The 27,120-nt window shown below is 35.0% G+C and overlaps 1 pseudogene; it reads right to left on the bottom strand.

The window, feature by feature from the left end:
• The window catches only part of LOC130725751 (polyadenylate-binding protein 7-like), a 46,587-nt pseudogene extending 45,585 nt beyond the window's left edge, over positions 1 to 1,002 (bottom strand).
• Positions 1,003 to 27,120: the final 26,118 nt, after the last annotated feature.

Here is a 27,120-nt window from a genome sequence, read left to right as displayed (position 1 = left end):
GATCTCAGAAAATAACATGCATACAGAAATTGAATACAACAATCAACTATAGGCTTGAAAATCAAAGAAACAATGAAAATGTTCAACATATTACTAAGAACCAATGCAGAATATTCTCACATACATCTGCTTATCATTGATAGTAGAGCCATTGAGCTTCTCAATGGCAGCATTTGCAAACTCCTCTGTTTCAAATTGAACAAACCCATATCCTTTGCTCTTCCCATCATCAGCCATGACAACTTTGTTGGACAAAATATTCCCATATTTCTTAAAGATTTCTTCCAGTCCAGCACTATCCACTAATTCTGCCAAGTTCTGCAACAATACACACACCACAAACTCAACACAATAAGAATCCTCTTCCAGAAACAACAATGAACCACACTACACTACTGGTTCACCAATATCTCAAATCAAAGCAATGTAGCTAGTTAGCACTATATACCTTAACAAAAACGTTCCCAGTGCAATTCTTCCTAATATCAGGATCACGACGCGACCACAAGACCCTTATCACTTTTCCATTCAGCGTTGAATGATTCTTCACCTCAATTGCTTGCATCGCTACTTGGCCAAAACCAAACAGAACAAAGCAGATTACGGTAAATCACACACAAAATCTTAATCAATACAATTCACATTGATATTCCAATTTCATCTAAATCGAAGCAAGCAAGAAATTACGAAAACGATTAAAGACACATTGCAATGCAGTAACGAATCAAAGAAAAGTGAGCACATAACAGCAACACGGTTCATGATTCATCATGTAGAAGAACGAATTAACGATGCATGGTTCAAGAAAACTGAATCTGGAAGGAAATTGACATAGCCATAACAGAGTGACCTGCCGGTGGAGGAGTCTCTGCAAACGCGGACGGAGGTGAGGTTCTTGAATTCAGCGAAGGCGCCGTGGAGCTGGGCGTCGGAGATGTCAGGGTGGAGGTCGCCGAAGTAAAGAGACGCCGGAGTGGCAGCGACCGATGGAGGAACCGCCATTGATTGAATCGCGCAAGATTGGAGAATGAAGAGAAGGAAAATTTGGGAGAGAAAAAAAGAGTGTGTGAAATGAGAAAACGTGCGAGCGAGTGAGAGTTAATTAAGAAAGTTTTGCGGGGTTATTAAAACCCCCTTAACTATTAAAAATTAACGACATTTGTGGGGGTTTTGGTTATCGAAACCCCCGCTAAAAAACCCCCACTAAATAACATTTTTTTTGTAGTGATAAGATACTCGTGCAGTTGCACTAGTGATGTTAATTGTTAACGACTCAATTGATTTTTTACCTTTAGTGATGGTAGCGTTGACAGTTAGCGGTTCAACTATTTTTTTTTACTTTTTCTACTAGTATTGGTAGAAAAAACTGAATGGGATAAGAAGATGTTTGAAATGAAGTAGATAAGAAACTAAATAATCACTAAAAAAATCATGTAAATTAATGGCAGTTTTGGTTTATGTCGTAATTGTATCCAACATTAACTATAAAATGGCGGTTTAGGGTTAATCTCGTGGCAACCGATATAATTCAACCGTCGTAATTTATAGTATAAACATTGATTTCAACCTCCATAATGTGTTGAAGACAAGTTAGACACCACTTTCAAGAGGTTTAAGACCTCAAGATATTGGTAGATTGTGACGGCAACTGCCAGAAAAAAATAAATATAGTAAATTATATAATATACGGGAAGGTCATTAAGAGATGTTGCTCCAACCGCACATCTCCTTTGGCCCCAGGTTAACATCATCTAAATCTAAATCTAAATACAATATAAAAGAGACCTTATAAGAAGGCAGCTTTTGACACTTGGCAAGCAATGAAAGAGGTTTCAGCAATTTTTCCATGATTAAAAAAATCAAAAAGAAAATCTTATTACTCCTTTTGGAAACTTGGGAGTGGCACATTTGCTAATTGTTTTTTTTATCTAAGGGTAGCCATGTAATAGCACCCACAATTTATTTTATTTTCAAAATATTTTTAACCAACATTCATTATTAATTCATATTAATTATCCACTACCTACTTCTAAGCCAATCATTATTTAACGACTTAAACCATTTTAAAAATATGTTCACAATATTTAATGTCACCACTAACCTAGTCAATTCACGTTCAAAAAAATCTACTCAATTCAATATACCTTGCAGATTGAAACAAGAGGGTTATCTCAAGTTTTAAATAAACATTTAAAACCCAATTTGAATTAAAAAGAAATTAAGAGAGCACAATTTTTCAAAACCTCATTATACTCTGCCTCTTTTTTAGCCGATTAGATTTTACTTTTATTTTAATGATTTTATAATAAAAATATCAGGAACAAAAAACCCTGACTTTTCCCCTCCTAAGCTATTGTTGGAAACGTAAACCTCTTTATTCTTTTTGAAAAGAAACTTCCAACCATGGAGAAAGCAAATCTCAAGCTTCCATACCCTGCTTGACCCAATAGTTAGCATAAAGCCTGGAGCCTTTCACCGAAACTAGGGATGTCAAAATTACCCACACCCGTGAATACCCGCGGATAAAAACCCGTTATGGGTAAAATTACTCGCGCCCACGGGCATCCACGAATTTATTTAATGGATATTTCTACTATCCATTTATTAATGGGGTGGGTACGAATATATATGTATACATACACATGGATACCCACCCGATATATAAAATACTAAAATATCTTTATATATATATAAATATACACATAGATGTATGTTAAGTCTAATATCTAGTGAATTTGTGTTTGAGTTATAATTCTCCTTCAAGTAAACTTATACAACGGTAATTGTGAAAAAAAGTCCTTTAGACCCAAACAAGGGTAGAAAAGAAGTATTTTCTTTCACATTGATTGACTGTAAAGTCCAATCTTAAATTTTACTTTTAATATAATTTTCTTTTGAACAAATATATGTGAATTCATTTATGTTCTCGAGTGTCGGGTGCCCATGGATATCCACAGATATTTTAAAATCCGGTTAAAACTCACTTAAGAGATATCTATGTGGGTATGGAGCTAGCGGGTACGAGTATAACTTTTTACATGTAGAGCGGGTGATGAGTATATACTATCCATGCCCACATGTACTCATTGACATCCCTAACCGAAACGTTTGTCTGTTATACCCTGCCCACACAATGACCATCATCTTCTTCATATCCATGATTGGCTTATATGAATTATGAATTAAAACAGTGGCTCCTTTCCAGAAAGAAAAGATGACTTCATTATACCCAAAGTACAAAGGTAGTTGATGATGACGACGAGGTGAAAGACGTGGAGAAAGATGTAGATGATGATGACGGCGGTGAAGATGTAGAAGACGAAGTGCTTCTTGGGGAAGGCAATAATGGATGCTTATGATGCTAACCCCTCTTTGGTATTTCTCTTATTATCATGTCCACGCAGGTTCTCTATTTTTTTACTTTACGGAGATGTTGCATGTTAAATTCTTGACAGGCCTTAGTGATGCCATTTCTCCCCGTTTTAGTGTTTACTGTTTAGACCCTTAGTGAGAAAGTGTACTTTCATGTTCAGGTTGTGCTATCAACTGCAACTTTGACTTCAAATATTACTGTACTTTGGAAAAACTTATGCTTTTGTAGAGACTGGCCTCAAATAAAGGACATGTTTAAATGTCATCCTCTTGATTCATTTTCTTTTATTGTTTAATGACGGAATTTTAGTTTTTGATTTCTTATCTCAAGTCACTTGCTAAACTTGACCAGGAAATGTGGCTGAAGGATTATGTGCTTGTTTTTTATCCAGATACTAAGGCCCGTTTGGAAAAACAGCTTAATTAAGCGCTTATGGTCCTAAGCGCTTATGATATAAGCGCTTATTCATAAGCTATTTTTAAAAAATTATTGAAATAAATTAAAATTAAGCTGTATATAATCATAAGCTGTTTTTCATAAGCCATCCTGAGTAGCTTATGAAAATAAGCTGAAAATAGCTTATGGCAGACCATAAGCTGTTCGCATAAGCTCTCCCAAATACTGGCATAAGAGCTTATGCTGTCAGATATGCTTAAATAAGCTCTTCCAAACTGGGCCTAAAGCTTGTTCTCCAGCTATGGTAAGATCAAGTATAGTAGGAAAATCTAAAATTTTCACTTTAGTTCTGACAAAATGTTATTTACATAGGAGATTTTGATAAATTCCATTATATGTAGTCTTGGTTCTCCATGTCATAATTGATTCTCTTACCTCTCATGTTGTAGGATGATTTGGCTGTTTGAAATAGGACCAAAAGCAAGTGTGAGAGATTAATCAACTTAGGAGCCGAGGATTAGAGGACGTTGTTGATATTCAGGTTTCCAAATTAGTGTCCATGTTACTCACTTACTCCCTTTTCTTTATTCTGTGAGATCAAAGATGGCAACTAGCTTACTGTCATCCAAGTAGTTGGATTTTTGGAACTTCTGTTTCATTCTTTAACGACCAAGTCTTCTAATATTTTCTCATAGAACTTAATTTCAGTTTTGCTTTCATTACTTACGCTTGAAGGCCCTTACCGTCCACCATCCCCCTAACCTCCTAAACATAAAGAAGGAAGCGGATGTAAAATATTTAGATGTTGGTAATTTCATTTTAGAAGTGTTTACATCAATGGAAATAGCTCCATAGTTTTCATCTATTCATAATTTTTTTAGTCGAATTTTTGTTTCTATTATTACTTGATGTAGACCTGTGTTGTGCAGGTTAATCTTCTTGAATCTATATATATATGTAAAGCTCACTTGAGCTATAAGTATTAAATACATTAAACAATGAAGTTAACCAAATTAAATTTCTATTTAACATTCAATATAATGTAACTTTTGAAACATGTCAATCTTTTTATTTTTTGACTTTACACATGCCAATATAATGTAACCTTTGAATTAAATTATGTAATAATTTTTTATTAAATAAATTAAATATAAAGATTAATTTAGCTACCTATACTAAATAATAAAATTATAAACTAAATTTTGAGTTTTTTTTTACATTACCCATTTATTATTTCTTTATTTCAAGAAAACAATCATCAACTATAAAAAAAACTACATTAAATCATATGGTTGTACTATATATTAAATAGTAAAAATAGAAAATATATTAAATAATAAAAAACTCCCATTTTTTAATTGTATTAACTATTAATTATACATTTCAGTTACTTATAAAAAAATATTTATAAGTATTAATTAAAAAATGTTAGAATATTAATTATCAATCATAAATTGAAGGGGAGAAAGTTAAAATAAAACTATGTAATATCTTGATACACAAAAAAATATTGAGAGTTAAAATTAAATATAATAAAATAATATTTATTAAAAAATAATTAAGAAAATGTTGTCTTTAAAAAAAAAAGTGGTGCTCTATAGGTATTTACCATTAATTATAATATGTGTGTATTCGTTGAAAAAATTCTTTAAATATAATATTTGGTCTATTATATATTAGTAGAAATTACTTGAAAAAGAATAACGGAGAAAAATAACTATGACCAAAGTTTAATAAGTTTAAATTTAATAAATAATTCTTTACACTAATAAAATCATTTCTTATTATAATTTTAAAAGTTAAAATTAATTTATTGTGGATATAATGTGTAAAAATATGTCTTTATAACTTATTTAAGATATTAAAATTTATTACTTGATTTCATATCTTTCAAATTCACATAATGATTTTCTATATTTTTTAAATGAATAAAATTTTAAGTCTACTTCAGTGCTAATTATTTAATATCAATTACTACAAAGAAATGCATGCGTATTTAATAATAAAGTTGTTTGTGTTGAACATATATGAGACTATTGCTTGGTTTGTGTGTTTGGTGGGTCAAGGGGAAGTGGAATGATTGTCCATATAATTTGGAATAGTTTGCTAGAGGCTTTGAGCGTATCGAATGGCCACGAAAACAAAAGATGCCAGGAACAGTGTATTGGGAGCAACCGCCAGCCACTATTTTGAAGTTTAATGTGGATGAGGCGCGAAAGGGAACCCAATGGTAAGTGGTATTGGCGGGGTTTTGTGGTTACTTTGCAAAAGGAACTGGATTGTTGTGAGCTTTTGACGAAGGTTCAAGTAGTGTTACATGCTTTGTTATTTTTTCAGCAATTTAAATTTTCAAATGTGGTGGTTGAGAGTGATTCCTCCTTAGTGGTTGGGTGAGTGTCTAGGGGAGATAGGAGGTCATGGAAATTGAAAAATGTATTTAATCATATAGATCATCTGATTTTTGTAATTCAGTGTGTTGGTGTGGTGCATGTATTGCGTGAGGGAAACACTGTGACGAACTTTTTGGTAAATCAAGGGTGTGGTAGAGAACAACAGATAAGGTTTGTTGTGATCCAATGTAATTATCTAAATGAGAAGATTGTTCTCATTTTTATTGCGTTTCAATATTTTTTTAAAATATCAATTATTAATTTGAGTAATATTAATTATTTAGATCTAGAGAACTCTAATTCTATTCAATGAATGTCTCACATCCATTATTATTTAATTTATTATATTTTATAATTAAACATATTTTATATTTAGATTTATCAAAACTATAATAATTATATATAATTTTAAAAATATTATAAATCAACCCGTGCAACGCACGGGTATTATTTCTAGTTTCTAATGTATTACTCACAAATAATTTTATGCTGGCATTGCATGATATGATGTGACAGTGCTTAATTTGGGCCAACAAAACAGAACAATTATTTGACTAGCTTAATTTAACATGTTTTGTGATAGCTTGAAATGGTGTTGAATTGCAATATGTATGTTTTCCTGTGATGATTATGCATTGTGTTTATGTTTCCTCAGGTGGTTGAAAAAGGTGTTCTAATGGAATAATGATCATATTGTGAACTTAATCAAACAAAACCGCAAAGTGATATTGTCTATAATCTTCCCTGCATTGGAGAGAAATACTAGAAGTCATTGGAACCAAGCGGTCCATAGTTTGACTCTAAATGTACAGAAGATTTTCCAAGATAGATCTTGATCTGTCTAGGGAGTGCTTGCAGACGTTTGAGGAAGTTGAATCATAGAAAGATGAAGTCATAAAAGGGCGTGAAAACACTTGGAAACGCTTGGAGGAGTTTGCTGTAAAGAAAGTTGCAAGTAGCGAAGCAATGCTTATTGGTAAAAGCCCCCACACACGTAGCTATGCAGGTTAAAATTGTAGCATGTATGCTGCTCCAATAGCTTTGATTTTTATAAATGAATTTCATAGTATTTTCTTTTGTATGTGATGGATTTGCACAAGAGGGGAAATTTCTTGAACAATTGAAAGGTTATGATTAGTAGCAGATATTCTCATTTGCAAAGCAACATCCAAAGCTTAAGTTGCATTTGTGCTTTGGTACCCAGAGTTGGCGCTTGGCTCATTTGGGCACTTTTCCTTTTCAATGAATTTGCAATGAACATTTAGTTTAAGACTAGAAATTAGACACGTGACGCCAGCCTGAAGAGGAAACCAAGTAACAAGACTATGGGCTGCAAATCTATGAAAAGAATAAGATGCAAGAAAGTGCAAAGCTGTCTAAAATCTAACATGTTATTTTTCTCTTGCTCATTGACTTTACGTTGTTTGTCCTTCCTTCTATATGACTGAATTCACTTCTAGGAAATATACCCGAATTTGGAAGAACTCATTTATGCATATCTTATAGCACAATGTGATTGTTTTGTGTAAGCTTATGAAAATAGCTTATGATTGTGAAAATACATAATCATTTTAATTTTAAGAGTAGATATTCATAACTCTTTTAATTTGATTGTGAAAATAGGGATTCCACAATGAAGAACATTTATATTTTATATTGAGGAATAAGGATCTTCCTGTTTTGATCAGAAAGAATTTTTAATTATTATTATTGCTGTCATGAATTTATAAAGAAACATCTTTTGCTAATTCAAATGGTGGAGTTATAATTAAATATTTTTAGAAGTAAAAATATATAAAACTATGATAAATATGTCGAACTATTTTTCACGGTATCTATAGGTCATTTTCGATGAAATTTTCTACATAAGTTTATGTTATTTTCAGACTTTTTAAATGATTTTAAGAGAATGTATATATAGAAGCATTATAATTTAATTGTGAAAATTGGGAAGTCTGAGGGAAGAATATTTTCAGTTATATTTATTTATATTTAAGTTACATATTAAAAAACTCATACGGGAGGAACATTTTGCTTGAAAATGCTTTCAAGCTGAAACTATTAGAAAATGTTTTGTTATAATTTTAGTATTTTTCTCATACATTTTAAATAATTTGAGAGTAGATATACATAAGCATGATAATTTAATTGTGAATATAGGGCTCCCATGGGGAATTAGATTAAAATAAACATATTTAGTCTATATTTATTAATTATATAGTGAAAAGCTCATACATGAGGAACATTTTGCATGAAAATGCTTTCAAGTTGTTGGAATAACAAGTCTTTTATACATGAGAGAGAGAGAGATGGGGAGAGGGAGATGGAGAGGGAGGGGGAGAGCGTGAGGGAGAGGGAGCTAGAGAGAGATTGAAAATATATAGTCTAGAATTAAAAAGCTGATACGATGATAAACATTTTGCATGAAAATACCTTTAAGTTGAAACTAATAGAAATTTTTTTAATATAGTTTATATATTTTTTCTAGACTTTTTAAATATTTTTAGGAGTAGATATACAAAAGCATTACAATTTTATTATGAATACAAAATCCGATGGGGAAGAACGTTTACATTAAAATATTATCAATTAAAAATAAGAAAAGAGCAAATTTTATTGTAATTTTATGGGTTGAGTGGGAGAGATCCTATATTATGAATTCCTAGTACTATCAGCCCAGTCTTTTGCACCATTTGTAAATCAACTATAAAGAAGTAAACTACCTAGTCTTTTTGCAGAGGAAAACTAAATTAAATATTTGATCCAAAGCTAAACTTTAACCATTGTCGAAATTCGTCAATGTGTGGAGATGAGAGCTCTTCCTCTGTTTCAGATCTCACATATGCAAACATGCTTGCAACAAACCTGAAAATTGCAAAAAGAAGATGTTTAACTTGAATGAAACACAACAACTTCATATCTGAAATTTCATGTATAGTTTTATACGCTTACCTACATTTGCAATTGCATATCTCCGCGTAGTCATGCCCACTTTAGTATCATCTGAAAATTCAAGACCAAAAATAAGTTATAAAAAAATAAAAATGGTCTGGATTGAAGTTTTGTTGAAGGGAGCTGAACTTTTCTTACACATTTAAAAACCTCTTCTTTTAATAACCAAAAAAAACCTCTTCTTTTTCTTCTAGTGTGATTAATTTCATCCACACCATATTAAAAAAATCACAATATGCATTATGACAATATTCAGTTCAATACACTTTGAAAAAATTTATGTGTCTAATTCAATAGACCTAGATAAATAACTCATTCACGTGTTTTGAAATATGAAAGGAGTGCTCTTACCATTTCCTCTACTTTTCCAGCCAATATCCTTCCCTCAAAAGATTGGGTTGCTTGCTTCATCAGCACCTTACACGGCGAAGTTGGTCGTAATAATTAATAAAACCATTTGCAAGGAGATAACCCTTCAATCAGCCACTACTCCTAATTCTTTATCCTGAAAAGAAAAAGACACAAATTTTTTAAACTTCAAATTCTTCAAAATTAATATGTTCACATAAACGTGACCCTCTATTTTTCATTTTAAAGCAAAATGAAATATGTTCCATTTAGAATGAACTTGAAAGAAAGTATAACAATGCAGTTTCAGTACCGATAGAAAAAAAAAATTAGTTAGAGACAGAATCATGCATGGATGAGTAGTGGAATTGGATACCGAGGAAGCAAAATCACAACACAAATGTCATTTATCATTATTTCACAGTAAAAGAAATGGAATGTTTCTGATGCTATGGAAACTTCCTTTTATTCTTCCATTTCATTATGATTCCCCTCTCCTATATATCACAAACTAAAAGAAGATGATATGAGAAATGAGGCGGGAAAAGAGATCATAAAAAGACTCAAAACATTAACTAACTCGTGCCTAAACCTTTCAATTGACAGACAATACATAATTTTTTTGCAGCAGAATTGAGATATCATACTAATCTTTAACAAAATGTTACTTTGTTTAATAACTTTCTACTTACTCAAAGCATGTAACGTTTCCTCCTCTGTGGCCAATCTCCACATCACCTGAAATAAGTTCAAACTAAGATGAGCTAGAGATAAAATGAAAACAGGTGAATTTCAACCTCTTTCTGTTGTGTACCTCTATATTTTCTTAAGAACCTCGAACTTGAAAATGAAAAAAAGAAAAACACAAAAAGCAAGCAAAAAAAATTTAAATTTAAAATGACTGAATGATTGTGTATGAGACCGAACCAACCCTGCTTTCCATCACAACAATCCATACCAAACCAACCCCTTCTCTTCGAATGACTCCCTAATTATAGTTCATTACAATATTACCATTGAAGGAAAATGGCCCAGACTTAATATGGCATGGAACAAATATATACATAATTAATACGAGAAGTTGAGAATTGAAAGCCAATATATGTAATGTTAACACTACATGATTGGATCGATAAGATTATGACCTTATAATATTTACCTAAACAAAGCACGCGAATAACACAGAGCATGCAGAAGTAGTAAATGACACCTAGGAATCCCAAGATCTTGATGATTTTGGTAGAAGGCTCATCCTAATGGGCTTATGGTTATTGGGCCTTATGCACTTTACCCTTTACTATTTATAGTTCATTAACATAGTTTTAATGTCCAAACTCTTATTAGGTATCAACTTTTAAAATATTCTCTTTATTAGGATGATGCCACTTGTTGGTAATCTAGAGAATTATGTTTAGCTATAAATTTTACCTTTTGCTCTTGAATTATGATGATGCAAGAAATTAGAGCACAGTGAATTCTGGTTTCCTAGGATTAGATTAATAGGAAACCGTGCTCTTAGAGACAAATATGGATTCTTGCCCCTCTACTTGGAATTTCATTTCATAGTAATACTAGTATGTATACCCGTGCCGATGCACGGGGACATATTTCCAAGTATATAATAATTTGCTTTTAATATATAAAATTATTTATTTTATATGAATGAACAAAAAAATCTAAATATAATTATTGTGTTTTTAATTTGTTTATGATATAATAATACAATAATGTGTATGATTTTTGTTTTTATCCTTTTATTTTTGTTTCTCATATCTCCGAATAAAATGATAGAAAATATGACTTACATATTAAATTACATTTTTTTACACTATATCATTGTGATTCCCTAAATAATTATACACAATTTATAACGTACGGAAAGTACGATAGAAAAAATTGATCACATTAAATTACATTTTTTTACACTATATAATTTTGATTTCATAATCCCGAAATAAATACGGACATTTAAAAAAATATATAAAGAATGAAACATATAGCTCATTCGGAGCATTTGAAACGAAGGCTTTGAAATGAGGATATGCGGAAAAAGATGTAGAAGTTTTCATGTAATTTGTGAATTGCTCTTTCTCTCTCCCTCTCCTCTCCCCCTCCCCCTCCCCCCTCCTCCTCTCTCTCTCTCATTCAACGTATTAAACTATAATAAATTTTTTTTTTGTTTATTTTAATTAGAAATAAGTTAATGTAAATGTTCTTCCTCGACGGATCCTATTTTCACAATCAAATTGTAATGCTTCTGTATATATACTCTTAAAAATATTTAAAAAGTCTAGAAAAAAATATAAAAATTATATTAAAATATTTTCTATTAGTTTTAACTTGAAAGTATTTTCTTGCAAAATGGTTCTCATCGTATCAACATTTTACCATGTAACCTACACCAATAAAAAGAGACTATATATTTTCAATCCCTGTGTGACTATATATTTATATATATTTACTTCTTAAAATTTAATTTTGATTATTTTTAACTTGAAAATATTTTAATGTAAATGTCCTTCCCTGTGAGATCCTCATTTTCACAATCAAATTGCAACGCTTCTGTATATCTACTCTTAAAATTATTTAAAAAGTCTGAAAAAAGTACTAAAATTATAACAAAATAATATTTATATTAATTTTAACTTGAAAGTATTTTCATGAAAAAATTTCCTCCCATATGAGCTTCTTAAAATATAACTTAAACATAAAAAATTTAAACTATATATCTTCATTTATTCCAATTCTCGTCGAAATTTCATTATATATATATATATATATATATACACACATATATACCTTCAAACTTATGAAAAAAATTCTAAAATTACACTTTTTGTTATTTTCAAACTTAAAAATAGTTTAATATTTTGATTGTGAAAAATAGTTTAGTATAAATGTTCATCTCGTGAGATCTATATTTTCACAATCAAATTAAAATGGTTTTGTATATCTACTCTTAAAATTATTTAAAAATATGGATTAAGTACTAAAATTTTACTATAACATTTTCTATTAGTTTCAATTTAAAGTATTTTATGCAAAATGTTCCTCATGTAGGAATTTTCTACTATATAATTAATAAGTATAGACTAAATATGTTTATTTTTCTCTAATTCCCCGTGGGAGCCCTATATTCAGAATCAAATTATAGTGTTTATGTAAATCAAACCGTTTTTAAAGTATTTTCATGCAAAATGTTCTCATGTAGGAGACTTTTATTATATAATTAATAAATATATAGTAAATATGTTTATTTTTCTCTAATTCCTCGTGGGAGCCCTATAATCACAATCAAATTATAATGCTTATGTATATCTGCTCTTAAATTATTTAAAAACGTATGAAAAATTACTAAAATTATATAAAACATTTTATATTAATTCTAACTTGATAGTATTTTTAGATTCAAAAAAAAAACTTCATAGTATTTTCATGCAAAATGTTCTTCATGTAGGAGCTTTTTACGATATAATTAATAAATATAGACTAAATATGTTTATTCTACTCTAATTCCCCGTGGGAGCCCTATATTCACAATCAAATTATAATGTTTTAAATTATTTTAAAGGGAATGAAAAATTACTAAAATTATATTAAAACATTCTCTATTAGTTTCAACTTGAAAGTATTTTCATGCAAATTGTTCCTCATGTAGAAAGAGTTTTTAAATTGTTCCTCCTTTAATACAACCGTTGCAATTCCTACCAAGAAAACATTTTAAATTTAAATTTCCTTATTTAAAAAAAACGTGTAGACAAACAGAGTAATATTCTTCTATATTCAAATGATGTGCAATGGAGACAATTATACCATATAATTATGCTATTTTAAATCATCAGCACCATTTCTTATATTTTAATGGACTTAACCCAACACCTTACAGCATGGGCTGACAACACCTATGTCCGAGTTCTCGAAGGCACCCCTCTCTTTCAAGAGGATTCTAAAACTAATTTCCATTGTGAAACCCAATCAAGTTTATAACTTGAAAGTATGTTCATGCAAAATGTTTCTCATGTAGGAGCTTTTATCATATAATTAATAAATATAGACTAAATATGTTTATTTTTCTCTAATTCCCCGTGGAAGTCCTATATTCACAATCAAATTATAATGTTTTTGTATATCAACTATTAAATTATTTAAAAAGTATGGAAAATTTATTAAAATTATATTAAAACATTTTTATTAGTTTCAACTTGAAAGTATTTTCATGCAAAATGTTCCTCATGTAGGAGCTTTTTACTAAATATGTTTATTTTTCTCTAATTCCTCGTGCAAGCCATATATACACAATCAAATTATAATGTTTCTGTATATCTACTCTTGAATTATTTAAAAAGTATGAGAAAAGTACTAAAATTAAAATAATACATATTTTCTATTAATTCCAATTGTAAAGTATTTTCATGTAAAATGTTCCTTCCCATATGAGTTTTTTACTACGTAGCTTAAACATAAACAATATAGACTATATATGTTAGTTTATTTCAATTCCTGTGACAAATTTTTAGTATCAAAATTTTATATTTTTATATATATTTACTTTTAAACATACGAAAAATACTCTAAAATTGTGTTAAAATATTTTTTAATTTTAACTTTAAAATATTTTAATGTAAATGTGTTCTTCCCCATGAGAGCCCTATTTTCACAATCAAATTGTAATGCTTTGGTATTCACTTAAAATTATTTAAAATGTATTGAAAAAGTACTAAAACTCAACACTTTCTTTTAGTTTCCACTTGAAAGTATTTTCATAAAAAATATCCATCTCGATAAGGATTTTCTACATTCGTAAAAAAAAATTATATTTTTATAGACATATTTAGTATTTTAAAAAATTGGTCCATTCCGAAGTTTAAAATAATGATAAGTTGCAATTCTAAAGGGTCTTGCCCATAATTCAACATAAGCTTCTTGATTTATAAAACTGGAATTCCAGCAAAATATTTTTAAACAGATCAAAACGATTGTTATTATTTTCCAATTTCAACTACTTGTGTTATTAACTGGCACAATTCTACCCAAAAAAACTTTCTCCATTAATATAACATCGTGTTATTTGAAATATATAAACATATAACTTTCAAAAAAAATATAAATATATAGCACTGTGTTTTGTACAACTTTTATTGCATTTTGTTTCAAAAGACTGGCTTCCCAAAAAATTAGTATCTCTAATTACTTCAAAGAGTTTAATTCCAATCTCTTTTCAAGACCAAGAAGAGTGGAGAATAATGAAAAGAACAATAATATATATATTAAAAAATCAACATTGGTTATATTTTAACTGTCTAGACAGTCTAGTCGTACCAACCAAGACACAATGGTGTATTTCTTCAAGAGAAATGACTAAACATAAAGACAAAAGTATGTCGAATTGACATAAGAGCTATATTTTCACTTATAAGGATACATTGGAAATTTTGTTACTGACTTCATTTCAACAACTTTGGAAAATTATTTTCTGCCAATGCGCGTCTCTGGAGCTTTTCTAGCAAAACAGAAATTGAAAGGTTATGATACTTTTAATTAATTTATTCATTTTAATCTCTAACATGCATATTTTTGTCTTTAGTGTCTTGAAATCCTCAAGCTTCAATGTACTTATCCCAAGACTTCTTTGCACTGTTATTATGTAAAAAGAAAGTCAGTTACTCATAAATTAGTTCATAGTCCATGACTCAAAATGTAAAAAATAAAAAAACTACAGGGGTTCAAATATGTTCTTTTGGATGCAATCAGTTCAGTTCCATTGAAATTAAATCAGCTAGAACAAATTGGTGGCCAACCATCATACTCAATCCTCATATGCTCGAGCAAGCATTTTAAACTACAACAGGGTGCAAATACAAATATCAGGTTTGGATTCACTTGGCCGCTCGTTCTTATCACTGTAGAATTAAAATTCCTAAAAGAATGTAGGTAATAGTTCCAAACAATTTGTGAATATTTGCAAAGTAGCTTAGACAAAGGCAGTAAAGAAACAAAAAGGGTGCAGAGCTGTAGCAGAAACACCAGCACCAAAGGAGTCCTAACACACCAGGACCTTTTCACGAACACTGAAGCGCCCAAGCAAGTCACGAACCACATAGACCTTCGAACAGAATCAGAAAGAGGTGGAAGCACCGTAGTGATCTGAAAGTGCAATTAAAAAATATGAGAAGGATAGAACTTATGAGAAACAAAGAGTAAATTTAGAATTTGAAGAAAAAAAAGATAAAAGCGGAAAAGAACGCAGAAAATGAAAAGAGCTTTTCCAGATTCATAAAGGAACAGTCTGATGCAGGGAGAAGCTAATAATTCAAAACAACAAATTCAGAACATGTAGCACATGTTCTTGTTGGTAGATTTGATGAGCAACTCCGATCCAGAGTGGCATTCATAAAGTATAATAATGCAAAAACTTCTCTTTTTCAACTTCACTTCATGTAGATCACTGCATCATTTACTTTAAAAAAATGGTGAGAAAGAATACACAAACCTCTTTAGCTCGTAACTGACTTTAACTGCTTAACCAAAATAAGAAAAAAAATACATGAACAGGCATAATCAATCCAAGGAGATCAACTATGACAATAAAATAGTAATGGATACACAATTGATAGATGATTCCGTGAATGTCCTATAAAATATATAAAAGTCTCTAGAAAATATACTGAATTCCAAAATGAAAGTAAGTTTCTCTCATCTTTTTTAGCAGAACTGTAGAGCTATCTTCAAAGTAAGTGTGAAAGTACCAAGAAGCAATATAAAGAATAAAACTTAATAAGAACCTGGGTGTAACCGTAGGAATTTGAAATTGCCAAGAGCCTAAAATCCTAGCAGCAAACTTTCATATCTCTTTCCATGCAATGACTTCACTCATCCTATCATACAAATTCACCATTAGATTAGGGTTACTATGAATAAGAGAGTGATAGAACCCTTAGTGAAAGTTGGGCTGCAGCTCATGAGTCTAGGCCCAAAATATGGAAAGTTTATGTTAGAAAGAATAAGAGAGGAGGGGAATCTTTTGAGGAGTGAGCTGGCACAGTTAGTTACGCCTTTTGCGGGTAGGAAGGTGCAAAAGAGTGAGAGAAGGTTTCCTATATAAGTTTCTGTTAGGATGAGGGTTGGGGTATGATGAGAAATAGGTTGTTAAGAGTAGAGTGAAGAGAGTCTCTTCTTCTACAGGAGTCTTACTCTGGGACAATAGCAGTAGCTATTGTATTTCTGTTTCTTCTATTTCAGTATTAATCAAAGTATTTTTCTTATTCTCATACCTTGTACTCTATTTCTGTATTCTGGTTCTCATCAAATTGGTCCGACCTACCGGATACTCGCGTGACGGAAACCAGCGTTCATAATCGTTTGCTTTGACAACGTATGCCACCGAAGAAGAAGATGGAAGCGAAGGTAGCAGCACTGGAAACGGAAGTCGCGAATCTCCGATCAACGCTTGTCACGATGCAAGAACAAGCAGAAAGCAATCAGGCACGCTTGATTGACCTTCTAACCCAGAAATTATCCAAGCCGACCCAGGAAGCAGATGATTCGGGAAGTGCTCTTCATCAGAGTACACCTGCACGATCTGAAGCAGAGAAAGGAGGTACACCTGGTACGTCTGGAGCAGAGAGAGGAGTTACATCTGGAGCTTCTGGCTGGACAAGACTCGATGGAGGCCAACTGGATGAGTTTCGAAAATCTGCCAAGAAGGTGGAGCTGCCACTTTTCAATGGAGAAGACCCAGCGGGATGGATAGCTCACGCAGAGGTCTATTTCCATGTCATGGGTACAAGCCCAGAGGTCAAGGTTAACTTGGCTCACCTATGCATGGAGGGATCAACGATCCACTACTTCAACTCACTTCTGCATCTGGATCCAGGTTTAACCTGGGAACGCCTCACCAACGAGCTTCTGGAACGGTACGGTACCGCTAGCAAAGGGGATGTTTTCGAACAGCTTTCAGATCTACAGCAACAGGGAACCATTGACGAATACGTGGTGGAATTCGAACGATTGTTATCACAGGCTCCGAATCTGCCTGATGAGCAATTCTTTGGATACTTCATCCATGGATTGCGTGAAGATATACGAGCACGCGTTCGCAGTATGCGAGCGTTGACAACACTACCACGTTCGCGATTGATTCCTCTGGCTCGGGCAATAGAGACGGAGCTTCATGGGCCGGGTCGACGCTCTTTCGGGTCAAAAACCGGCGGAAATCGATTTGGGCCAGGAACCGGGTCCTTTACCCGACCCGCCCACCAAACGGCTCCTGTCCCAGTCCCAACGGGTCGTGAGTCCACCCAAGGCTGGGTCATGGTGAAAAACGGCGATGACAAAAAGGAAAAACGCGACGACACAGGCCCTACGCGTTCCAACCATCGCGATAGAGGAATCAGACACTTGCCCTACCAAGAGTTCCTTGACCGGCGGCAGAAGGGGCTCTGTTTCAAGTGTGGTGGCAAATACCACCCCCTCCACCAATGTCCCGATAGACAGCTCCGCATCATGTTGATTGACGAGGGCGGCGACGGCGAGGAAGGAAGTTCTCTACTGGAAGTTGGAGAAGAAGAAGCAGCCGAAATTGATGGAGAATTAAGTATTATGAAACTAGGAGTTGAGCCCATCCAAGCCCACACGATGAAGCTACAAGGGGAAATTCAGGGCGTGCCGATCTTGATTCTAGTCGATAGCGGGGCTACGCATAACTTCTTGTCCAAACGTGTGGCGACAGCTATGGGATGGGAGGTACAGAACACCCCAGAAATGCGAATCCTCTTGGGAGATGGGAGCAAGGTGATGGCCATGGGTAAGGTGGAACAGGTTGGAATTGAAATTGGTGATTATACTGCTTCTGTGGATACAATCCTGTTTGATTTGGATGGAATTGATCTGGTTCTGGGCATAGCCTGGTTAATGACTCTGGGAGATATGTTAGTCAATTGGGAAAAACAAACTATGCGGTTCCAACTCGCAGACAAGAGTTTCTTCTTGCAGGGACAGAAGGGAATGCAGCTTGACCGGTGGGCTTTGCAGAGGTTGGTTGATCTGAACGAGGAACATGAAGGGGGGTGTAGAGGATCACTGGAAGAATATTCTACACAGAAACCCCATGAAGTCTCAGAGCTCTCAATGGGACAGCAACATCAATTGGAATCTCTCCTCAAGCAATTTGGAGACATTTTCACTGAAAAGAGCGGGTTACCTCCAAAGAGACAGAAAGACCATCAAATTAATCTCATAGCAGGTCAAGGACCGGTGAATGTGAGACCTTACAGGTACTCTCATCACCACAAGGATGAGATCGAGAAGCAAGTTATGGAAATGTTGAAATCAGGGATTATTCGACATAGTCAAAGCGCTTTTTCCAGTCCCGTGATCCTGGTGAAAAAGAAGGATGGGACATGGCGGATGTGTGTGGATTATCGTGAACTTAACAAGGCGACGATTCCCGACAAGTTCCCAATTCCAGTGATTGATGAGCTATTGGATGAGTTACATGGAGCTAGATATTTCTCCAAACTCGATCTCAAATCGGGATATCATCAAGTATTGGTGAAAGAGGAAGATGTGCATAAAACTGCATTTCGCACTCATGAGGGGCATTATGAATACCTCGTAATGCCTTTCGGTTTGATGAATGCTCCCTCCACTTTCCAGGCCTTAATGAATGAAGTTTTCTGAGATCTTTTGCGTCGAAGTGTGCTAGTTTTCTTCAACGACATCTTGGTGTACAGCTCAAATTGGGAATTGCATTTGCAGCATCTGACCACAGTTTTTGAGAGATTGCGAGCACAAAGCTTGGTTGCCAACCGTAAGAAGTGTAATTTTGCTCAGAATTCTGTGGAGTATTTGGGTCATGTAGTTTCACAGAAGGGGGTAGCCATGGATCCAAGCAAAATTCAGAGCATTACTTCATGGCCTGTACCGAAGAACACTAAGGGAGTTCGTGGTTTTCTTGGATTAACTGAGTACTATCGCAAATTTGTACAGGACTATGACAAGATTGCTCGTCCTTTGACTGACCTTACCAAGAAAGAGGGTTTCAAATGGACTCCCCAAGCCCAGCAAGCCTTCGAGACCCTCAAAGCATACATGGTAACAGAACCAGTGCTCGCGTTGCCTGACTTTTCTAAACCTTTCTCCATAGAAAGTGATGCTTCTGGAAATGGAGTTGGAGCCATATTACTCCAGCAGGGCAGACCCATAGCTTATTTCAGTAAAGCTTTGAGTCCCAGGAATTTGTCTAAGTCTGCATATGAGAAGGAACTAATGGCCATAGTGTTGGCTGTGCAACATTGGCGCCCTTACTTGCTCGGAAGGGAATTTACTGTGTATACTGACCAGAAAAGTTTGCGTCAATTACTCCATCAACGCATTACAACGGTGGACCAGCAAAATTGGGCTGCCAAACTCCTGGGATATCGCTTTGATATCATATACAAGCCTGGCCCAACTAACAAAGGGGCTGATGCCTTGTCTCGGCGATTTGAGGAGGGTGAGTTCCAATCCATAATTTCTTATCCTCATTGGTCGGAAGGGAAAGAGTTGGTTCAAGAAGCTCATCAGGATGAGAAGCTGGCTGCAATTATTGCAGCACTACAAAAAGATCCATCCAGTAAACCAGGGTTCACCTATGAACAAGGTGTGTTGTACTATGCACAACGTATAGTGATTTCTGCTTCATCTCGCTGGATTCCTCAGCTCCTCAAGGAGTTTCATGCAACCCCACAGGGTGGACACTCGGGATTTTATCGCACATATCGAAGACTTGCTGCGAACGTGTACTGGATCGGAATGAAGGGACGGGTTCAACAATTCGTGCAATCCTGTGATGTGTGTCAAAGGCAGAAATACTTGGCAACATCGCCAGGGGGCTTGCTCCAACCATTGCCAATTCCAGACAAAATTTGGGATGAGCTTTCCATGGATTTCATAACTGGGTTGCCCAAGGTAAAAGGCACTGATACTGTTTTTGTGGTGGTGGATCGGTTGTCCAAATACGCGCATTTCATTCCCTTACGTCATCCTTTCTCTGCCAGAGGAGTAGCTGAAGCTTTTGCTAAAGAAATAGTGCGTTTGCATGGAGTTCCACGCTCCATAGTCAGTGATCGAGATCCTATATTTGTGAGCAATTTCTGGGTGGAACTCTTTAAGCTCCAAGGGACACATCTGACCATGAGCACGGCATATCATCCTGAAACGGATGGCCAAACTGAAGTCATTAATCGATGTTTGGAAACATATCTGCGTTGTTTTATCGCGGACCAGCCACGCACATGGCTCCATTGGCTTCCTTGGGCGGAGTACTGGTACAACACTACCTATCACTCTTCCACAGGAGTCACGCCTTTTGAGGTGGTCTACGGTCGCGTTCCTCCTACCTTGCTTCGTTTCACTGTTGGAGAGACAAAGGCTGAAGCTGTAGCTCGTGAGTTGATAGACAGAGATGAAGCGTTGCGACAGCTACGAAGCCATCTCCTTCGTGCTCAGGGTTACATGAAATCGCAGGCAGATAAGAAGCGCAAGGATAAGCATTTTGAGGTAGGTGAATGGGTTTTTGTGAAACTCCGTCCCCACCGCCAGCAATCAGTGGCACAAAGGATCAACCCAAAGCTTTCTCCACGATTTTATGGTCCTTTTGAAGTGCTGGAACGTATAGGCGCAGTGGCGTATAAACTTCGTCTTCCCGACACTTCTCGCATCCATCCCGTCTTCCATGTTTCACTCTTGAAGAAGGCAGTCGGGAATTACCAAGTAGAGAAGGAATTGCCAGAGGGACTTGCAGGGGAGCTTCCTCCATCAGTACAACCAAGTACAGTGTTAGCTACTCGCATGATCCACCAACACGGAGCACCCGTGAAACAATTTCTTATTCAGTGGACTGACAAGTCAGCAGATGAAGCCACTTGGGAAGAGGAGTCAACCATTTTAAATCAATTTCCGGCTTTCAACCTTGAGGACAAGGTTGCTTCTCCAGCGGGTGGCATTGATAGAACCCTTAGTGAAAGTTGGGCTGCTCATGAGTCTAGGCCCAAAATATGGAAAGTTTATGTTAGAAAGAATAAGAGAGGAGGGGAATCTTTTGAGGAGTGAGCTGGCACAGTTAGTTACGCCTTTTGCGGGTAGGAAGGTGCAAAAGAGTGAGAGAAGGTTTCCTATATAAGTTTCTGTTAGGATGAGGGTTGGGGTATGATGAGAAATAGGTTGTTAAGAGTAGAGTGAAGAGAGTCTCTTCTTCTACAGGAGTCTTACTCTGGGACAATAGCAGTAGCTATTGTATTTCTGTTTCTTCTATTTCAGTATTAATCAAAGTATTTTTCTTATTCTCATACCTTGTACTCTATTTCTGTATTCTGGTTCTCATCGGAGAGGGGAAAGGAAAAATACGCAGTACAGAAGCTGGATAGTAATTGACTCAGATTTAAGTGTGGACTGTGGATGGAATAAAGATTATTAGAAGCAATTTATAGTAAGAGATAAAATTGATTGAGTAATTGAGCATTTAACCTGGAACCTTCACTCAGACCAATCAGAGGAAGATGAATTTGAAATCTTCAAGCACAACATAGAAATCGAAGAGACTATAGCAGCTATCAAGAATACTATCGTTGGAGATAGGAAAAATGTTCATGCATATTTGTCTAACCTAGAAGGCAACGTGGGAAAAAACAAATCAATCAAATGAGCTGTCAAATATTGAAAAGAGAATTTGGGCTTTAAATGAGATTTTGAAAAGAGTAATTAACGTTTAAAAATGATTGGGTATCAAAGAGGTGAGATTTAAAATTATAAAAAAGTAAGATAAGAATGTTGTAATCTGTTTTAAAAAAAACAAAAAAAAAACTGTTTTAAAAGAAAAAAAAAGATGATTGGCTATAAATATGGTAGTGGTAGACAAATTGTGTTTAACCATTAATATGGGATATAATGCAAGATTGAAAAGATATCCCATTAATTTTTTTGTAAACAGATATCTCATTAATAAACGTGCATGAACAATTTTAGCTATCAGATATTAATAATTAAGAAAGTTTGAATTAATAATTAAGAATTTTTTTAAATGATTTAAGTTGTTAAATAGTGATTGGCTTAAAAGTAGGTAATGGATAATTAATGTGAAGTAATAATCAATGTTAGTCAAATTTAAGATTAAAAATATTTCAAAAATAAAATAAATTACACGTGCTATTACATGGCTACCCTTAGATAAAAAAACAATTAGCAAAGATGCCACTCCCAAGTTTCCAAAAGTGGTAATAAGATTTTCTTTTGATTTTTTTTTAATCATGGAAAAATTGCTGAAACCTCCTTCATTGCTTGCCAAGTGTCAAAACTTGCCATCTTTTAGGTTCTCTTTTATATACTATTTAGATTAGATGCTGCCAATTTGTTATTACTACTTCCCTAAGGGTTCTAAGCTAGGCTACTTCTAGAATAAGTTCAGTCCTCCAATTTCCAACACATAGGCACCGATCCAATAAACATGACTTGAGGTATCACCCATGACCATCCCCTAGTTTAACACTCATCCTTCAATGCCCATGGTTCTCTAAGCTTAATGACTTAACTAGCTTGGGAGAAATGGAATTATGTGTTACCTTTGGATTTTGACTGGGGGAGTAGCTGCACTCACAGCTCTTTTGACTGTGGATTAGACTTTGAATTGTGAAACACATTTTTTGCACTTCTCCCTGGAGAACTTGTTGTCATCCGTGTAGCTAATTCCACCTTTCGAGCTACTCACATGGCTTGGGGTCTAGTTTTAGGATCATGTATTTGCACCCAAATTGGAATCTCCTCCTTCAAATAGAGATCTATACGATGACTTCGACAAGAAATTACATTTGTTTCATTGTCATGAATTCAGGCATCATTATCGTGCATGATTTGCTAATCTTTCATATTTCAATGCCCCCCAATCTATGCTTAACAGTTTCTGCTTGGTGTTTTAATTTTGCAGAGCAACCAGGTGTTCGTCGTGTTATTCGATCCAGGGGCAGTAAGATAATAAAGTAGGACGAAAGTAGGACGTCCGTGATCCTAATTTGCTCCAGTTTATGTGCTGTGTTGTGTTATTTTGTTTCATCAATAGATTGTAGTTTATCTAATTAATTACTAACTCATGTAGTGAGTTGTTTGATGCTTGGGAAGATATTATATATAGTATTATTTATATAAATAATTTATAAATATTAGTTATTAAATATTCACAAAATATTATAAAAATATTATTTCATTTCTGTGCATTATATTTTTATTGTGTAATTTTATATCACTTATATTACACGTAGTTTTTTTTGTATTTCTTTTTTTTTTGAAACAATATTTTTGTATTTCTCTATCTTCGTGTAATATGTTTTCATTCTCTTCAGGTATTATTTTGCTATTTTTTAAGCGTAACATTTTCTTTACACATTGCAATTATTAAAATAATAATCTAAAGATGAAATAAGTGTAATTTTTTTTTTGTCTACATACCATTACTCTGTATATGTCTGATAGTAGCATAGGAGTTAGGGGGAACAAAGTTGAACACAACCCTGTTTCTCCCTTTCCAGGTAGCCCACACAGGGAGGCTCAGAGCTGCAAATTTTAAGGCCCCCTTGAGTAGCGGTTTATTCAGTGTAATTTAGTCTTCCCAGTAGCCAATTATCAAAGCTAGACAAACCTTGTGCTGAGGCAGTCCATTGCTTAGGGGCCCCAAACCATACTGCTCTTGTCCAAGGACAGAGTAGTACTGCATGTTCAATCGTTTCCAGTGCTTCCCCACACAGCGTACACATATCTGATCTTGCAATTCTTCTTTGGGCCAAATTAGCTTGAACCTCCACTGCATTTTGACAGGCCTTCCACAGAAACATAAAATAATTTTTTTAATAAAAAATAACTCTGATCCGACGGGTTGGCTCGCTTGACCCGCGGGTTGGCCCGTCTAACCCGCGGGTTAAAGGAGCCGGGTTGCACTAACCCAAGTTTTTTCCGAGCTAGAATTTAACCAACCCAACCCGGCTCATTTAGCCACCCGCGGGTTCGAACCCATATTATTATTGACAGCTCTAGGTTGTGCTGTGTTGAGGGATCTCATTAGCCGCTGCACGCTGCAAGTGGTAGCTTGTTTTGATATTGTAAATGTCATTTGTTGTATAGGGCAGGTCTAAATCAAAAAGCAATAAAACTCATAAAAGCTTGAAGTGTTTTCATTGCCACCAGCCTGGACATATTCGAAAAAATTGTCCGAAACGGAAGGGAAAGCAGGTTGTAAACGTTGCAACAGAAGTTTCTGTTGATGTTGATGACGTTGGTAGTTCGGATGATGCTGAAGGTGAAGCGTATACAGTATCCTTGGGATGTTCCAGGGAGGATTGGATCCTAGATACTGGAGCCTCGTTCCACATGACACCACATCGGCACCTTTTCTCTACCTACCAAAAGAAAGATGGAAAGGTTGAGGTGGGAGATGATTGGGTACTAGAAGTTGTTGGTGTTGGAATCGTACGACTCAAATCAGAAGAGGGTGATGTTACAGAGCTTCAAGCTTGGCATGTGCCGATGCTAGGAAAGAACCTGATTTCTTTGTGTACCTTACAGACACAAGGATACAAATATTCAGGGGATGATGAAGAGAACGTGTATGTCAGAAAAGGAAACAAGGTGGTGATGAAAGCAAAGGTGTATCATGGAATTGCTAGGATGACTGGTGCTGCAGTAGTAAACACAGTTACTGCATCTTCTTCAAAGGAGTCAGAAATGACTACTACTGCAAGGTTGTGGCATATGAGGCTTGGACACATGAGTGAGAAAGGGATGGCGATACTAGCAAATCGCGGTCTTCTAGGTGGCATGAAGAATTGCAAACTTCAATTCTGTGAAGAATGCGTGTATGGTAAGCAGAAGCGAGTTAGCTTCAGTGCTGGAAATCATACAAGTAAATGTGTTCTTGATTATGTTCACTCAGATGTGTGGGGACCAGCAACAACCCCATCTCTGGGAGGTTGCTTATATTTTCTCACTCTGATTGATGATTATTCAAGAAAAGTTTGGTTGTACTTCCTGAAACAAAAAGGTGAAGTGTTTGTCAAATTCAAGCAGTGGAAGGCCATGGTTGAGAAGCAGGCTGGACGATCAATGAAGACACTGAGAACAGATAATGGTGGCGAATTCTGCAGCAAAGAATTTGACGAGTTCTGCAAAGCTGAAGGCATAGTGAGGCATCATACTGTGCCAAGAACACCGCAGCAAAATGGGGTTGCAGAACGGATGAATAGAACTTTACTAGAGCGTGCAAGATGCATGCGTATACAGGCTGATCTTCCGAAAAAGTTCTGGGCTGAGGCTGTCAATACAGCAGTCTACCTGGTGAATCGATCTCCATCAGCTGCAATAAATCAGCAGATTCCGCAAGAGGTGTGGTCCGGTCAACCTATAAACTACTCTGGTTTGAAGGTATTTGGATGCCCTGCATATGCTCATAGTGGGTTTTATCAAATAACCGTTGTTGATTCAAAAAGCACTTTAAGATCAACGGCTGAAAATTAAAGATAGATAGTAACAGTAAAATACACAAATCACACACAGGAGATAAGCATATCTACACACAATCATAACAGACTGTCACACGGGCACAAGGAACTATGCATCAGAAATTCTGACACACGTGTTGTTGTCTCAGCTTCAGAGTCAGTACCAGTGGGCACACACACTCTGATTGAGTTACCTTCTGGACTAGACATCTTCTGATCAAGAAGTATCATAGTCAGAGGTTCTGATCCATCTTCACTCTGGACAAAAGTCCATGTTTAGATTTTTCAGAATAAAATTAAATCTATCCTCTGCTAAGGGCTTTGTAAAGATATCTGCCCATTGATGGTCAGTATCAACAAACTTCAGAAGAAGTACGCCCTTCTGTACATAATCTCTAATAAAGTGATACTTTACCTCAATGTGCTTTGCCCTTGAATGTAGGATAGGATTCTTACTCAATGAGATTGCAGCAGTGTTATCACAATAGATTGGGATATTGCTCTCAAGGATCTGATAATCCTCCAGCTGATGTTTCATCCAGAGCATCTGAGTGCTGCATATTGCTGCTGAGATATATTCTGCCTCTGCAGTTGATAGTGCAATGGTTGATTGCCTCTTGCTTGCCCATGAGACTAGATTGCTTCCCAGAAATTGACAATTTCCGGAAGTACTTTTTCTCTCTGTTCTATCTCCAGCATAATCAGCATCACAATAACCTGAAAGCTTATACTCTAATGTTTTCTTATACATCAAGCCAAGGTTAGTGGTGCCTTTCAGATACCTTAGGATCCTCTTAACAGCAGTTAAGTGGGTTTCCCTTGGATCTGATTGGAATCGAGCACATAAATGAACACTAAATAGTATGTCTGGCCTAGATGCAGTTAAGTATAGAAGTGAACCTATCATGCCACGATAGAGCTTCTGACATACTTTACCACTTATATCTTCTTTCTCCAGAATGCATGTTGGATGCATTGGAGTCTTGGCCACTGTAGATTCCAGCATATTGAACTTCTTCAGAAGTTCTTTAGTGTACTTGCTCTGATGGATATATGTTCCTTCTGGTGTTTGATCAACTTGTATTCCCAGAAAGTACTTTAATTTTCCCATCATACTCATCTCAAATTCAGCCTGCATCATCTC

The sequence above is a fragment of the Lotus japonicus genome, chromosome 6, assembly GCF_012489685.1.
Source record: "Lotus japonicus ecotype B-129 chromosome 6, LjGifu_v1.2".
Lineage (NCBI taxonomy): Eukaryota > Viridiplantae > Streptophyta > Magnoliopsida > Fabales > Fabaceae > Lotus > Lotus japonicus.
Note: the sequence above shows the minus strand (reverse complement) of the source record. Positions and strands in the feature narration are given on the sequence as shown.